Consider the following 19024-nt stretch of genomic DNA (forward strand, 5'->3'; position numbering starts at 1 on the left):
ATTAATTTCGACATATATGAGTATGTTAGTATGTATATGAATCTACATTTCCTTCACAGACCCCTTGAACCGCCTCGCGTCGCCATAGTCGTCAGGTTGTAATCTTCGATTGACCTGATGGCTATACTTTGACTTTCGCCTTGTCCAAGCCTCAGTCAAAGTGGGGGCTCTGTAGATACCTCATTTCTGCACCTCTCGCAAACCACCCGGTGATGATTGGGCCGCATGTTTGGTACGCGGAACGATTTGTGACATTTCGTAAGTTTATCGTCAAGTGATTGCTCAAACACTAATGTCTACCTCTTAGTTGTCATCTACGTGCCGATACGGTCGTTTTGACAGTAATTAGAGTACATTTGGAGTCCGGGCCTAAAACCGTCTTAATTTTCTGATAACCGCCAAATCCCGAGTCAGAATGTTCTGGAATGTTCCAGATATTTCTATTCCATATTTTATAAATATTTCACAATCTTTATTCTTTGGTAAACAATTTCCCGTAATATTCATACAAAATATTAAGGAAAACCAAATTTATCCGTTATTCCATAACTTAAACACGGAAATCTTTCTTCCGCAGGAGGAAACCACTTGGGAAAAGACGCAGCAGGTGCTGCGCCTCTTCCAAGAGACGCGGTGACTGGTGTGCCTCTTCCCAGGTCCTTTTCTGCGTATTTCTCGTATCTTTTTCAAATCGTTCCGAGATTCACTTCCAAAGTCTCTCCGAAAACCCTATTCCTTCACGTGATTAGTATAAATAGGAGCCTTCGCTCCTCATATTTCTCACGCGAGTGTCCGCCCTTCTCTTCTGCCTTTGCATTCTAGACCTTTGTTCTTACTTTTTGGCGTCTACGTGCTTGAACATTCGACCCCGTAAGCTCGGATCCTTCTGAGTACCAGCCTCGTTTGCATGACCGACCAATTTGACCAACTCCACCATAATCAACTTAATTAATCTAATCGTTTTCCTCTTACGAGGGCACTTTCGTCTACATTCGAGTCGAGCATCACTAATCGTAAACTTAGTTCATCTCGTTTCGTCAAACATGTAAGTCTGAGGATGTAAATCTCTCTTTTATTATTGTTATTTACTTTTTGTATCATTAATGTAAGGTTTATGTCGAAAACATCTCTTAAAACCGATTTCTAAAACTTTGCTTTAAAACCCGTTTTACGGATTTCCAGAAGACAAACCGTCGAGAAAGGACGCAGCAACTGTTGCGCCTCTTCGAAGGAGCGCAGTTCCTGCTGCGCCTCTTCGTGAGGCTGCCGTAGTTCCTGCTTCCTTTCTTCTTCCTTCGTCCTCTGTAATTCGTTTTCTTCATTTGTTTTCGTTTGCTTTTGTTAATTCTTTGACATGATAATCTAATAATTTCACATGTATATTCATCATTCATTAACGCATATAATTCATCATTAAAGCTCGATTTAAATCCCTAATAATTCAATATTTGCGGGTTTTCGTCATTAAAATCAATCCGGGTTGTAGAAATTCGATTTGTTCATATTGAGTTTCTGGAATTCGATCTTTGATATACTTTCATCTGTCTATTATATTATTCGCCATATTTAACCTATTTTTTTCACCCATGTCATTAATCAATCGTTCATTCGTGTAATTAATCATTCTTAATTCCGTCTCATCCATGTTTATTGCTTTTATGATCATTAATCATATGTAGATAACCTATTAATCACTTTCATCCGATTAAATATATCGTAATTAATCCTTAAATTCACCAACGAACATTAACGATTTGCAGTTCCGGCTTCACAGCCAGAACTCACCTTTGGAACAGACGCAACATCTGCTGCGCCTCTTCCAGAGGGCGCAGTCCTGCTGCGCCTGTTCCAGGATGATTTATGTCTCTAAACTCCGTTTTTGCTTGACCTAGTTTAATTAGTTTACATATAATTTACTATCATCCGTATTATCGCCTACTGATTTGTTCGTTAATTCTTTCTTTTATTCTTTTTTCTCAAATTATCCGTTTTAATGGCATTTTCGATATAAATCGCTAAATCTATTGTAATTTTCATTATTGTTTATTGTATTCATCATATTTCTTGTATCATTTTTATGTTTTCACATGTAATTGAGCATTAAATCCTACTTCGACCTTAATTGTATGATTGAATTACGTGTTCACCGACTTAGTCTAATTCTCACATGTTAGGAATAAAACTTGGATGTTGCATTGCATGCATATAATCGACGATATATCGAGTATAGATGATGTCCCTAATCATTACTAGAGGCCGCTATCGAGGCGGGCGGGATTAGGTGTTCGATCAAAAGAGCTTCCTAATACGTACCCTCACTCCTTACTCCAGATCTCTGTGAACATCCGTGTTCATTGGCATCCACGAGAGTCATTCTAGACATAGAATGCTAAGGGTAATGAGTTCTTGGTGTTCATGTCACTACTTTGTGTCTTGACATGACACGAGGTATTCGAACGGTTCCAATTTCCCATAAAAATTGGTGGCGACTCCATAAAATGCAAACGCTTGTTCTCTCTCCCAAGCGCCCCCGTGGGCCCATTGTCCACAAGAGGTCACTATGTAAATGCTATACTTGTTTACAAGTATTATTATAACGATATATGTTAGTTTTCATCTTTCCGTTGTCGCATCGTTCGCATCATTCTATTTCTTCACCACAATTTATATACGATATCATTTCGATTTTAGTTCAAATCTCCATTGAAACATCGTAACTAAAGACAAATATGAATTTTCTTCTAGAAACCTCGTGTTATCCATTGGAAGAATCTCTTGTGAAGAGTATAGATAAAAGTTATTCGTGATCAAAAGGGTTTTTGATTCTTGACTAACATATCTACTTACAATGAATTGTTTCTCATATGCTTAATTGAGTTAAGTACTTTGAAACGTGTAATCATTTTGGTAACTAGATTTGTTGGAAATCAAAATAGACCAAAATACCGCAACCACTTCAATGAAAGTTTTAAGACTAAACAAACGAATGAAGAGTAGTCTTCATAAATTTCAATTTTGCTTCTCTTAGCAAAGACTCATTGAAAAGAGTGGGAACATTCTCTTAAACCGTTAAGAAAAGGACGAAGTTCAAAGAAGTAAAATTAGAATGGAATTGATACAAGGTAATGTTAAAGGTAAAGTTATTGAGAATAACAATACTAAACCTATCAATCCCGACCGATATAGTTTTCATTGTCTTTATTGTTGGACGATAGAAAGGAAACTACCCCAAATTATTGAAGAATCAACAAGTTAGTTGTGGGATATCTAATGGGACCTTCTTCTTTAAATGTTTATTTGATTAACATAAATTTTGCTAGTACTACTTCGTCAATATTAGAAACCAGTGGAGGTTTTCATCATTGTATTCGACACATAAGATGATTATAATATGACGACTAGCATCAAATAATGTCGAGAGATAGAGTCATTGTGTAATCAATCTAGTTTAGGGTTTATAGTTGTACTTAATTATGACTATTAAGTGCATAAACTCTAAATAAGAATATAAACTTTTTTTTTTTTTTTTTTTTTTTGGTGAAAGGTTAGAAATTCCCATTAAGCTCATAAACAAACTATTACAAACTACCACATAAGGTACAATTCATGAAACATAAATTAGCCAATCAATATTTAATTGACTTAATCCATGCTTCATCACTACTCTTTTTGATACAATTAAGCCAGAAAATAGATCTAATATGCATAAGGGCACTAATCTGTTTAACTACACAATCAGGGTGATCAATCTTCCCTTCAATCCTTGCCTTGTTACGTTGATGCCAGATAGAGTAATATAAGGCTTGCACCCAAGCAATCAGGACCTTCTTTTTAACTTGTGCCCAGGGTTTACTCTGGATCCAGAGGAGCAGATTCAGAGTGGGCAGAACAATATTCAGCTTACAGCTTAGCAGACCAGTCAGTTTCTTTGTATAAGGGCAGTGAATGAACACATGACTATGTGTTTCAGCAGATGCACCACATAGACAGCAATCAGCATCAGATGATATTCTGAGATGCAGCAGTTTATCCTTTAGCATCAAAGCCTCCCTAATAATGAGCCAGTTAACAAAATTATGCTTTGGTAGACACCACGAATTCCAAATGACTTTATCCCAAGGAACAACAGGCTGAGGCTTTCGATCCATTCATAGCCACCGTGTGATTGTGTACCCAGCAGTGCAAAGCCAAGCCACCCGACGAAGCGAGAAAAACCTCCAGAGAACTTATCACGAGCCTTACAAATTTTCTTCCAACTCCAAGCAACATCAGGTTTTGGAGTATACATAGGCCAGGGTACACCTTTCATATAAATGTGGTGTACCCATTTAACCCACAAACTAGTGGGATTACTATAAACCCAGGCAGACAGTTTGCAAATAGAGGCAAGGTTCCAGGCAAAACTGTCTCTAACACCTAACCCACCTTCTTGTTTTGGTACACACACTTTCTCCCAACTAACCATAGGGACTCTGAGGTATTCAGTCGAGCCATCCCAAAGGTAGTTCCTACAGAGGGCATCAATCCTCTTTAGAACATTTTTAGGAATGATGAAAACAGTAGCCCAATAAGAATATAGAGATGTCAATACTAAGTTAACTAGAGAAAGTCTACCAGCATAGGACAATCTTTTAGCAGCAAACCCTCTGATTCTCATTGTAATCTTCTCCACCAAACAAGAACACTGCTTAATACTCAATCTGCCAGCAGAAATGGGAAGGCCCAAGTACTTAAATGGCAAAGATCCTTCACTGAAGCCAGACACCTGAAGAATATCAGCTTTCAAAGAGGCAGGCACACCATTAAAATAGATATTGGATTTCAAGCTGTTCATCTGCAAGCCAGTAGCAACAGAGAAGGTGGCAAAAGCTCTGAGTAAAATCATAATAGAAGAGACATCCCCCTTGCTAAATAGTAACAGGTCATCAGCAAACATAAGATGACTCAGTCTAAGCTGTTTGCAGAGAGGATGGAATTTAAAAGGCATGGTGGTGGTAACATGGGTGAGTATCCTACTCAGGTATTCCATAGTGATTGTAAAGAGTAGAGGAGACATAGGGTCTCCTTGCCTCAAACCTTTGGCCCCCTTAAAATACCCAAAATTCTCTCCATTAAGGACTAAAGAGTAGGAGGCAGTCCTCACACAAGTCATGATGAGGTGAATAATTTTCTCAGGGAAGCATAAAGCAGTTAACATTTGTTCCAAAAATTCCCATTGCACAGAGTCATAAGCTTTCTTCAAATCTATTTTCATCATGCATCTAGGTGAAATAGATTTCCTATTGTAAAGCCTCACAAGGTCTTCACAAATGAGGACATTCTCCACAATACTTCTTCCTTTAATGAAGCCCCCTTGGGAGGGGTTAATAAGATCAGGCAAAACAGTAGCAATCCTAGAGCATAACAACTTGGAAATGGCCTTATATAAAATGTTGCAGCAAGAGATAGGCTTGAATTGAGTGACACTCTGGGGAAGGTCAACTTTAGGGATTAAAGTAATGAAAGTGTGGTTAATTTGTTGCAGTAACTTCCCAGAGTGAAAAAAATCTATAATGGCACTACACACATCATCACCAATAATGTGCCAAGCAGCTTTAAAGAAACCACTAGAATAACCATCAGGCCCAGGGGCCTTATGATTTGGAATAGAAAAGATGGCATCTTTAATTTCACCCTTAGTAATTGGAGCAAGGAGGATTGCACGATGATGGTCAGAACAGACAGGACCCAACTGAGCAACATGGAGGTTCACAGGAGTAGTTGCAGCAGCTGTTCCCAGAAGACTCTCATAATAATCCAAGAAAGCAGATTGAATTTGCTGCCCATCAGTGTGGACAACACCATGTTGATCTTCAATACAAAAGACTTTATTGGTAGTACTCCTGCTTTTCAAAATACTGTGGAAGTATCTGGTATTACTGTCCCCTTGGTTTATCCAGGTTGCCTTAGTCTTCTGAACAAAAAAACTATGGCAAGCAGCCTGAAGATCCCTGTAAAGACAACCAGCATCCTTTTCTTGACTTAATAAAACAGGATTAGTAGGATCCGTTCTTAGTTGAGTTTGAATAGCATCAAGAGCTTTCCAAGCATGAATTGCACTATTTTCAATATCAGCAAACATATGCTTATTTAAGTCCTTGAGTGGGTTCTTGAGGGATTTAAGCTTCATGACCACTCTAAACATTTTAGTGCCAGACCAAATAGTATCCCAATGATGTTGAACACAAGGAAGGAACTCAGGCACTTGACTCCACATGTTATAATACTTAAAACTCCTTCTTCCTTTCATATGAGTAGAATCCTGAATCACACAGGGTGTGTGATCAAAGATACCCTCATTATGGAAATGAGCATAGGAGCTTCCCCTAACATGACACCAAGCAGCATTAACAAATACTCTATCAAGTCTTGAATAAATCCGAGTTTGAGGATCTTGCTTGTTATTCCAGGTATAAAAAGAACCAGCAGCAGGGCTATCAGATAGTTGGCAATGATCAATACAACTTTGGAAATCACTCATTTCTTCATCAGTAGTTTGCCCTCCTAATCTTTCTGAAGGGGATAACACACAATTGAAATCACCACATAGGATCCAGGGCCCCTGAATGGTAGAAGAGATTCCATTCAGAGTGTGCCAAAGATCCTTCCTTTCACCAATGTCATTAAAGGCATAAATCATAGTACAAGAAAATTGGAAATTAGTACTAATTTCATTGACAGTCATATGAATGAGCTGGGCAGTATATTGTAGGAACTGAATGTAAAAAATATTAGGCTTCCAAAGCACCCAGACACGCCCTCCTGGATGGCAAGAGGTATTGGTAGAGATAGACCATCCATCACACATATTCATTCTAACAGAATTTAGAGACAAAGGTTTTACCTTTGTCTCAAGGAGACCAAACAACCCAACCTGCTGAGTATGAAGAAACCATTTAACATGCTTTTGTTTGGCAGGGCTGTTCAGTCCCCTAATGTTCCAAAAACCTAGATTATGCATTACTCCCATGGGGGAGTAATACACTACCACTTGTTCCAACCCCAACTCTATGTGCCACAGTAGATAACACATTACCAATGCCTGGTTTAGGAGTAGCATTGTTAAGTGCATCTTGAAAAGTATATTGACTGAGTTGAGTGGATGTTTTCCCTGCTCTGATTATTTCTTGCCTGCTATAGGTAATAGGGGGTCTTGCAGGAGTGTGTGCTTGATTATAAGTACCATTTTGTGACCAAGTAACCTGGAGTTTGTTCTGCACTTCCTCTGGTGTTGTCATAGAAGTAGAAGCAGCAACAGTGACAATAGGTGAACTTGGTTTTGGAGGTGGTACATCATGGACAGGTTTTTAAGGTTGAGTTTTCTTAGGAATCCATTGTTGGGTAGGAGGAGGGGGGGCCTGTGCAGTAGCCTTAGCCTTAGGTTTCCTGCATTTGTTACCCTCATGTCCCACTCCACCACACACAGTACACACAATAGGGTTCCATTCACATTCAATTCAAACTTTCACCACCTTACCCTCTTCATCTAAGAATTTGATCCACTCAGTAATTTTGGTACCAAAGGGTACTTCAATGAGGACACGAGCAAACCCCAAACGAGTTTTATCCATAGTTGGAACATCACTACGAATATATTTTCCCACAAGGTCTGCAATTTTGGGAAGACATTTTCCCCAAAATTTGAGTGGTAAATCCAATAACCTAACCCAAACAGGGACGGTCTTAACATTATCTTTCGTAAGTTCCACCTTTTCATGCCAACCCCTAACAATCAAGGGCTTATTGTCAAAAAGATAATGTCCCTGTTTAAGTACAGCATCCTTACTCTGTTCATTTTGGAAACGCACCAAAAAAAATTCCATTGGGAAGGAAGGATACCTTATCAATGGAAAAATTAGCCCAGATGCGACGAATAAAACCTTCCACAATATCCACTGGGGGGTTTGCACCAAGGACAAAACAATACACAGCAGGCTTCCAATAGTTCAACTCATCAGCAACATCATCCGCTGTAAATTGCAAGAGGTCCTTTGATTCCACAGTAGTACTAGAAAAGCTTCGATTTTTCTTACCCTGAACAAGCCATTCCTCAGCATCTTCATCAACCTCGACTTGTTCAAGTTCAAAGGGAGTGATTCCAACAACTTCATTAATATTCTTCTCTTTTATAATCTCCGAAGGCGAAGGTCCAGTCTTTTTTGGATTATTATGCGTAACTGAAGAAGAAGCAGAAATTTTTTTGGTATTTTGAGTAGGTTTAATGACGGAAGCTGGTTTTGGAGCTCTCGTCATTGTTATTACAAGAACGGCGAATGATGACCTAAAATTCAGAGCTTTTTCTCTCTCTAGATTCACTCTCTCTCATCTCTCCAAGAATATAAACTTGTTAAGATACAAAATAGGTCTCACTTTTGTGACCGTATACACCATGATTTGATGTATGGCTAGCCCATTATCAAGGTGATTATATTCTAAACCAAACTAGAATGATATATCATATAGATGATGCAAGACTCAAATTGGTAACCCAAGATTGAACCTTAGATTCTGGAATGATGAACGCAAAGAGTTATGGAGTACTCTTGAAACCATTAAATCTTATGGTATATGCGTATCTTGTATTCAAAGCAAGAGGTCTCGTGCTTTTGGTTGAAAAAGAGATCGAGAATGTAAATCATTGATACAGAATAGGTTGATCATTTACTTTTACCAACGATTTAAGTTGACACTAGTGTGTTCACTTAATAAGGTAAATAAAGAAATCTTTGAAGAAGTTCAAAGAGTTCAAAGAATCACGATTTAGTCGTGATGGGATTATCAAAGTGAAGACTTTGATATAAGTCAAAGGAAATGTGATATAGTATCACAAATTAATCTCTCTTAGCACGCATTATGGGATAATGTGTGGTTGGATAAGAAATCAAACGCTATTCGATATGGTGTGTACTTCAATCAAGTTACTTTGAGTTACTTGATCCTTTTGGGGATTTTATCATTTTGTCTAAATTATTTTTCCACTAAATCTAAAACGAATCATATGAGATATGAAATGGTAGGGTACCATGTTTGTAAGTTTTCAAAAGAAACAAATACTCATTTTTCCTTACTGTAATCACGAGTACAACGGGTTTGTGGCTCGTGAAGCTGTCTTTCTAGAATACAAGTTTATTTCCAGAAGACAGAGTGGGAGAAATTTTTCAAGACCCACAAAGAATGTTATGTCGCAAGAAACTGGTCTTTCTTGGCTAGATGAGACGTTTTGTGTAAGACGTTGTTTCTTCAAAACCTAGGAGGTTAAAGTCATCACTTGTTGAAGATGATGAATTAGTGTTACTTTTAGAAAGTAAAGAGCTTGCATGAGAGTGTTTAAGTCACAACTCAATACAAGGCTTAGAGCCATGAAAATCCAAAATAAATTCCAAGTGAATTGTTAGATATCAAAGCTTGATTGGTAGCAAAGGGTTTTGCACTAGTTGAAATGCTTAAGTCTATTTGGATCTTCTTAGGAATTGTGTTTCATTATGAGATATATATATATAGCGAGTGAATCTAAAACCCACTTCTTCAATTAGAAGGAATGTATTCAATACATGTCTTGAGTTTTGTAGATTCTTGCCATCCTAAGATAATGTGAAACTTAAGAGAGGGTCTTAAGTACGACATCAATGAGTTGGAATCAATGTTTTGATCATGTTATAAAACTTTTCTCGATAGGTCGAGAAGTTGTGTCTATACATGAAGTTTAGTGGGAGTTACGGTAATTTAATTTAGTCTAATATGTGGATGACATATTGATCATTGGGAATGATTTAAGACTTGGAGTAATATAATACATCTTTAATATCCAGATTTATGTAGATAAATCCAGATGATATTAGCGTCAAATAAGAAGTCTTATGTTGATAAGATTCATGACTAGTTCAATCAAGTTGAACATATTTGATTGATTCCATTTGCTTCCGCTGCCGGATCAATTAAATGAGTAATGATGTATAACACTTCATATACCTTGAGTATGATGAATTGTTTCAAATCGAATTTAAGTAATAGTTACCAAGTATGCCATAAAAATTACCCTTAAGTGCTTGTAGAAGCATTAAGGATGTAAAGCAAAGTGTTTTTGGTGCAATTTTGTGTAAGGGTATTACACAAATGACAATTGACAATTGAGATTGCGCATGGTTTCCGACAAAACCATAATCAAAACACATTAGGATGGTTAAGATACCATTGTGGCTATGTTATTTAAGAAATAGATTTTCTAGAATCGTTCTAGGCAATAAAGAACAATGAGAAATATTTACAACGGAAATTGAGTACACTTGCTATCATGGGATGTGCAAGAAGGATGACTCCCGCACACTGTGAAAACAGTGGGAGCTATTCTAAGGCTAGAGGGCCTATGTCTTGATTGGATCTTGACACGTACTCAGAAAGTTTTGTAATGCAAATGTATACATTACAAAGGAAAACGAGTATGTAGTAAGGTTGAGTAAGGTACAAGAAGTTGATAAAACCTACTAACCAAAACCTTCTCAAAAGCTTAACATGATGGGTCATGTCATTTCAATTGAATTGAGATGAACAACTACATTCAAGATCAAACTGGATTATAGAATATGAAGTAGTAATCAGGTATTGACTATTCATATGTGATAATCACATTTGTCGTTCGAGTTTTTATATCTGAAAACTCCTTTTATACTTTGTTACATCCAAACGGGTTGTATGACGATATTAAACCCCGTTAAAGTGAACCCGGATTAACATAGTATTCGCCCATAGTCACTTGTATGAGGTGACGTCTCGAAGTGACTAGAGTGTGATGCGATTGATGGCAAGTTCAGTGCCATACAGTCATGTGAGATGACTAGTCGATCACATAGGCAGACTGTTAGGAACACTTTGTCGGGCAGTGACCGCTTATAGAGTTCTGGCAAATTTATATAGCCTGGTCGTGGCGAGAGCTACTATAGTATTCTAATGAGTCGATTCTTTTGACTAAAGACTGTTCTCCTAAGATGGCACAGTTTCAGATTAACTTTGATTTGTGTTACTACGACCTTCGTAAATGGGGTCAAATGGGCATATTTTGGGTTATGATGGCTGTGGCTAGTCGAAGGGAATAAGTGCGATAGGAATTGTCCACCCCCTTGTCAGGGTTAAAACAATATCTCAGGGCCACTCGAGGAGAAGTGAACTGGAAATGCGTGGCCACGCTCGGAAGGTTTCTATGGTAGAAAATTCCGGTCAATCAGTTACTCTTTACTTCTTAATGCTTGTTTCTTCTTCTAAACTCTCTTTTCTTTCCTTAGGAGTGACTCTTGTACCCTCCCAAGTTGTGCTTTGTTCCTTGCTTATCCTCCCTTAACGCCTTTTTGATAGTACTCTTTCTTTTGAGGAATGTTGGCCTTGGTTGGAGAATTTGACTTTTGAGGAGATTGTTTGTGGTTAACCCATAACCCTGGTTTTGAGAGGTTGTGATGTTGGAAAGACTTAGGTGGTGTGATGGGACATACTTAGTGATTCTTATACCTAGTCCCTTGATAAAGTGAGTTTAATTGATTGGTGGATTCTGTGTGTTAAGTGCGAGTTGCCTATGATACTAAGGTTATAGAACTTGGCTTTGTTGTTTATGTTTGAGATTTTAAAGCTTAGTAGGTTGAGCGTTGTTACCTTAGGAGTAAACATGGAGTAATGTTTATGATTTGAGTTTGGAAAGAGATACCTTTAGGATGTTGATAGCCATACATAGATTATTGTTGCCTTTTGACGTTTGTCGGGTATGAGTATAGCCTTGTTAATAGTTTTGACCTTGTTTTATGGAAGTCGTTGTGAATGTTTAGTGATTGGGAATTGCTGAATCACAAGTGTGGTGAAGTACTTTGTATCATAGATTAGCTTAGATGTAAAGTAGCGTAAGTTATCTTGAGGAATCCTTGTAGGTAATGTGGTTGTAAGATTGATTTTATTAGGAAGTTTTAGGAACCGTTTAGGCTGATGTTGTTATTTGAGTTTTGAGCATCCGACGTTTCCTTGTTGTCTAATTTCCCTTTTTCTTTGACCATAAGCGTTACCGTTCATACCTCTCTTCCTCACTTCGTCGTGCTCCTTCTTTAAATTTGATGATGGTAACCTATAAAACTCTATCTTTGACATTGTTGTTGGCCTTACCTCGACTCTCGCCCCTTGTTAATGACTCTTGTATCTTTCCTTCCAACTTAGCATTTGTATCTCCCCCTCTTATAATACCCTTTTGAAGGCACTTCCCTTTTTCCTTTGTGAGATGTTCACCTTGGTCGACTTTTGTTTTGAGGAAAGCGTTTTGTTTTGACTAGAGTGTGATGCGATTGATGGCAAGTTCAAGTGCCATAGAGTCATGTGAGATGACTAGTCGATCACATAGGCAGACTGTTAGGAACACTTTGTCGGGCAGTGACCGCTTATAGAGTTCTGGCAAATTTATATAGCCTGGTCGTGGCGAGAGCTACTATAGTATTCTAATGAGTCGATTCTTTTGACTAAAGACTGTTCTCCTAAGATGGCACAGTTTCAGATTAACTTTGATTTGTGTTACTACGACCTTCGTAAATGGGGTCAAATGGGCATATTTTGGGTTATGATGGCTGTGGCTAGTCGAAGGGAATAAGTGCGATAGGAATTGTCCACCCCCTTGTCAGGGTTAAAACAATATCTCAGGGCCACTCGAGGAGAAGTGAACTGGAAATGCGTGGCCACGCTCGGAAGGTTTCTATGGTAGAAAATTCCGGTCAATCAGTTATTCTCCAGATCGAGGAAACCACTCTCGATATGATCACTTGCAAGTACGACCCGAAAGACACCTTGCATTGAGTGGGAGATAGTAATAGGATAAGAGAATTGGTGACGCACACTTGTCGAGGACAAGTGGGAGATTGTTGGAGTAAGTGTCCCCGACAATAATGCGATCACAATTGTCGATCATATTGATCAAATATTTAAATCTCATAACAAGAATACGAAAGGGATGATACATTACATATATAGTCAACTGGTCCACACATATCGGTAATGACTGGCTGGCAAGAGTTTGACATTACTGTCGTGCGACGATGGTGATCAGTTGATCCCTTGAGGTCACACCTAAAAGACGATTCCCTTAATTGAAAAAGGTTAATTAATTGTATGTCGATACAGATTAATTAATTCCTTAAAATTGAACAAATTATTATCATAAGAGAGAAAATGACATCTTATTATAATGTGATTAGATAAGATTTTATTTAGTAATTTAAGAAGTTATATTACTAAAATTAATCGTGTTTGCGAAACACGCGAGATGAGAATGATAAGTTAGTTATAATTACAAGATGTTGTGAATTATACTAACTAGTATTTAAATGACCATTTTATGTGAAAGTAATTTTGAATTACTAGTCAATTCGTTAAATATGATTTATTTAATTTGTAAATGATATTTAATTTGTTAAATATGCATTTTAAATTAAAACATGACATTAGACATGTCACATGTCACATGACATATAATTGTGCAATTGACAAAAATAAAATGAACTCCATTTTACAACATATCAACCGAAATATTGATGGGCATTTTAGAAGTTTTGTCTTATTCTTTTGTCTTATTCATTTGTCTATGACACTTAATAGTGACATGACTATGGACAAAGGCTTACACATTTTTGTCTTGTGAAGACAAAAAGGAAAAAGGAAATGGGGTCCTATAGCCCTCTAACCCACCGGTTTTTGGTATAGAAAATAGAGAGATTTTCTCAATTTTTCATTCTTCTCATGTTTTATGATAAACAATAAACTTCTCTCTCTTGTTCTTCATAAAATCAAGTTTTATGAATCAAATTTGTAAAAATTAATCACTAATAATACTAGTAGTAGTATATGAGTATTAGTAATCAATTTTAAGGTAAACCACATTACAAATATCTAGTACATGTTATTTTGTGGGATTTTGGGATAGTCTTGGGTGCAATCAAGAAGAGAATCTCTACTTTGGGATTTTTGGAGGATCATCCTAATATTCATTATAGCTCAAGAACCGACAAGTAGGAGATCTTGTTGGTGCCCAACATGGCCGAAAATTTGATGGTGAGAAAACGATTTCTCATCTTTTGTTATTTAGTTTGCATGCATAAGATTTGTAATTATTTTATGACTAAATAAATAATCACATATATGAATATGTAAACTTAATCAGATTAATGATTTCCAACATAAACTAGGTCAAAGCAAGAACGGGAGTTCAGAGACAGAAGTCACCTTGGAACAGGCGCAGCAATGCTGCGTCCCTTCGAAGAGGCGCAGTGGTCACTGCGTCTGTTCCCGAGATGAGTTCTGGCTGTGAAGCCGGAACTGCATATTGTTAATGTTCGTTGGTGAATGTAATGGTTGATTATTAATATTTGACTCAAGTGAAAGTGATTTAACAGATTATTTACATGCGAATTGGTCATAAAAGCGATAAAAAACGAACTTAAATTAATGAGAATTAATTATAGCGAATTAAAGTGAATTACAGACTTATTACAAATTAATTAGGTTTGATTAATACAGATTAATTAGGTTCATTTGTGCAATTTAAAGAAGATGGATAATGATAAACAGATGAAATATACAAAATGCGAATTCCAGAGACTTGATATGACCAAATCGAATCTCTAAAACCCAGGTTTGATTTTAATGACGAAAACCCGCAAATATGGATTACTTGGGATTTAAGTCGGAAATTAAAGGGTGATAAATAATTGTGAATTATGTGTTATAATTTTGAAGAAAATATGAAGGAAATAAGAAAAGACGAATAAAGGAAACGAATCAACAAAGAACAAAGGAAGAAGAAAAAAGGCAGAAACTGCGGCAGCTTCAGGAAGAGGCGCAGCAGATGCTGTGACTCTTCAAAGGGGCGCAGCAGTTGCTGCGTTTCTTCTCGACGTCTGTCTTCTGTTAATTCGTGAAAATAGGTTTGATAAAAGGGTTTTGTAAACCGGTTTTAAACATGCTTTCGTCGAAAACCTTACAATAATTTATACAATAATAAAATACAATAATAAAACATGGGATTTACAACCTCAGACTTACATGTTTGACGAAACGAGATTAACTAAGTTAACGATTAGTGATTGCTTGACTCGAATGTATGATGAAAGTGCCCTCGTAAGAGGAATTAAATTAAATTGATTTGATTAATTGAGTGGAGTTGGTCAAATTGGTCGGTCATGCAAAACGAGACTGGTACTAAGAAGGATCCGAGCTTACGTGGTCGAAAGTTCAAGCACGTAGACGTCAATAGGCAAAGAGCGCGGTCTTAGAATGCAAAGGGAGAAGAGAAGGGCGGCCACTCGCGTGAGAAATATGAGGAACGAAGGTCCCTATTTATACTAATAACACGGAGAAATTAGGTTTACGGTAAAACATTGGAAACAAATCTCGAAAAAATCTGAATATACGCAGAAAAGAGCTGGGGAAGAGGCGCAGCAGCCACTGCGACCCTTGGAAGAGGCGCAGCAGGTGCTGCGTCCTTTCCCTAGAAGTTTCCTCCCGCGGAAGAAAGATTTTCCGCGTTTCTGTTATGGAATTGCGGTAGATCTCAACTTCCTTATTGTTTAAAATATGATTTCGGGATATATTTTGCCAAAAGATGAAAAGATTAAAATATGGAATAGAAATATCCGGAATATTCCAGGATATTCCGACTCGGCATTTTAAACGGTTTATTAGAAAATGAAGACGGTTTTTGACCCGGACTCCAAATGAACTCTAATTACTGTCAAAACGACCGTAATGGCGCGTAGATGATGACCAAGGGGTAGACACAAGTATTTGAGCTATCACTTGACTATAAACTTACGAATTGTCACAAATCGTTCTGTGTACCAAACATGCGGCCCAATCATCACCGGATGGTTTGCGGGAGGTGCAGAAATGAGGTATCTACACGTATTTATGTACCATATTTTTTATTTTCCTTTTATTCATAAAATTTTGAAAGAATTAGTAATAGAATTTTTCATATATATAACTATGATACTCACCCTAACTTTCAATTTTATTCAAAAAAATAGCACCTAAAGTATAGATAGAAAAGCAAAATAAACTGTTTCGTTTTTTTATTTTTCTTATGTTTCGCAATAATGTTTTTATTATTTTTTGTGTTTGTATTAATATTGCAGGAGAATGAATTTCTAACTTTATTCAAAAAATTAGTAGGTAAGGTAGAGCTAAAGAACTAAATTAATTATTTCGCTTTTTATTTTTATTATGTTTTGAATTAATTAGAATGTTATTAGTTATTTTTTTGTATTTATATTAATATTGCAGAAGAATGAATTTTCAACTTTATTAAAAAAATTGGTAGATAAAGTATACATAGAGAACTAATTAATTATTTCACTTTTTATTTTTATTAGGTTTTGAATAATTGGAATTTTATTAGTTAATTTTTGTGTGTATTTGTATTAATATTATAGGAGGATGACATACTTACATATCAATAACAATGCACAAGATTGGAAATAATTGCAATGGATCTTCTTTATAGATTTTTTCTTTATTTGGATGACTTTCTCATTTTTGTCGGTTTTTCTTTTTTTTACAATGGTGTATTTGAAATATCGAATGGTAGCAAAAATCTTTAATAAGTTGTTGACATTTTGTTACATTATTGTCCTTCACTCTTCCATACACTTTAGTCTCCTTTGTAACACTTATGTTCTATTTTTATTTTGTAAAACAGGTTACAAATCAAAATATTTAGCCAAATTGTTAACGTACGATGCACATATGTCAATTTGATCTTATCATAGTGTTATAATATGCCTAATAAATATTATGCATGATTAATAATTAGTTAGAAACCGATTCTTATTCTCCAATTCATTGTTCCAATTCCAATGGTTTCAAGCCTTTAAATCATTTTTTTTTTTCATCAAATATATTATTCTGTAACTCACAATATTTTTTGGATACATATTTTTTTGAATGATTTATTTATATTTGATTTTCTGATGAATTAGGAAAGGCTAATATTTCGTATGAAGTATAATAGTATTGTTTTGATTATAATTTTTGATGAATGATCGAATATAAAGAAGCTATGTTTGGAATCGTATATGCATAAATCTCTATTTATTGCGTGATTCCGAGAAATGTGTAATTAGTTTTGCTCATCGTATACTACTAATAATAATTATTAGAGTTCACCAATAAAGTTTTGATCCTTACTTTACTGTCTTACTTTTTGTCCCAAATCTAATCTTATGTATACCACGGAGTATATTATTAGAACACAAAATGTGATATTTTAAATATATGTAGCCTTTCCTTGAATTATTCGGAATAATTGTTAAAGTTGCTCACATAAAAGTTCATGACCGTTTCTTTGCAAGATAAACATAGGTCCAAGTACTTTAAAATGCACCAAAACGAGAATAAAAACAATATCTCCATTCAAGCAATAAAGAGGCAAGTTACAATGTTTGTTGGTGAAGAAAACTATTCGTATTCTATAATCTTTAAGCCGATGAAAGCAATGGTCAAATAATAATGAGACAATTGAAGAATCCTTAATTAATGAGGCAATTGAAGAATCATTAGCAATTCAAACGAGAAAATTGAGAGTCATTGATTTTCTTTCTATAAAATCTCATCCAAATCCCAATTCATATTGCCTTATTTGATACTAGATTGTCCAAACCAACATCACCCGTCATTACAAAAGTCAGTTTTTTTTGTTCTCTATATTATTTAGAGTATTTTATTGGAATTTTGTGTCTCCTTTTTCCTTTTCTTTTTGTTCATGTATTTATATTTAATAGTCTTCATTAGAGGTGCCAATTCAATTAATTAAATTGATAATTTAATTACCGGTGTTATTGTAGGAGGTATGTATATGTTAATGCGATCCTAACATGGATGTGCTTTGAATTTCGCGTAATTATTTTGCATACCCAATAAGAAATATTTTTACGAGACTAGTATAATTATCCCTATTGTACGAGTTTTAGGATTTTGACGGGAGTATTTATTTAAGTTCTATATTGTATGTGTACTTGCTATAAGTGAAGTAATAAGAAAGTTATATTTTTGTAGAGAAATAAAGAATAATGAATGAAAAGTAATCACACTATATATTTTGAAGTTAGGAGGTTTTTAAATGCATATGGAGTAGAAAATAAATTTCAATGCAATTTGTTCATATATGGAAGGGTGGCTTATTTTAATGTTTTGTTTTATTGGTAGCAACTTGTACTCATATTTTTAAATCCTTTGAAAACAAGGGACGACAATGGAGCACAAATTCATGTTCCAATACTTCTATGGCGTTAAGATTGTCCATAAGACCACAAGTACCTGAAAGTTCAATTTGACGGACTGTGTCCCACTTCAAAACAACCAAGCTATTCACATTTTCGTTTGCCTATTATCCCGAATCAAAAATTTGGAGTGTATTAAATTTTTTTTTTTAAAATACCGCTCCCTCGGTCGTGTTCATTTATTTACCTTTTTTTTAATTATTTGTGAGTGGTTTTTAATTAAAAATAAACAAATGATTGAAAGAGAGGGATTACTCCATATAAGTTTGATATACGATTAATTTACTTCTAATTCCCTCTTTCTTTTATGCATACCGACTCATAACGAGTCGGTTTCGGGTGTTTTTCCTTGCATTTTGTGCCCAATGCCCGTACTTGTTACCTTGTGCATCCTTTTGTAGGAAACGACCCAAGTATGGAGAATTTGGGGCAAGAAAGGCACCCCATTGCCTTTACATGAAGAAGAGGTGAAGAAATGGTGAAGAGTGTGTTTTTTGCCTAAGAGACCGTGCAGCCGGTCTAGCCACCGGCAAAAACACACCCAGGAGAGAATCACTTAAGGTTTCGAAGAAAAGTTGAGGAATGTGCTTTGCTTGGCAGGCAAGAACCGCCCACCGGTAAAGCACAGCAAGTGGAATTAATTGAAGAAATTGGTGAAAAACAAGCTTGACCTCGCTGCCGGTAGGAGCACCGGCAGC

Source organism: Silene latifolia, chromosome 11 (genome assembly GCF_048544455.1).
Source record: "Silene latifolia isolate original U9 population chromosome 11, ASM4854445v1, whole genome shotgun sequence".
Lineage (NCBI taxonomy): Eukaryota > Viridiplantae > Streptophyta > Magnoliopsida > Caryophyllales > Caryophyllaceae > Silene > Silene latifolia.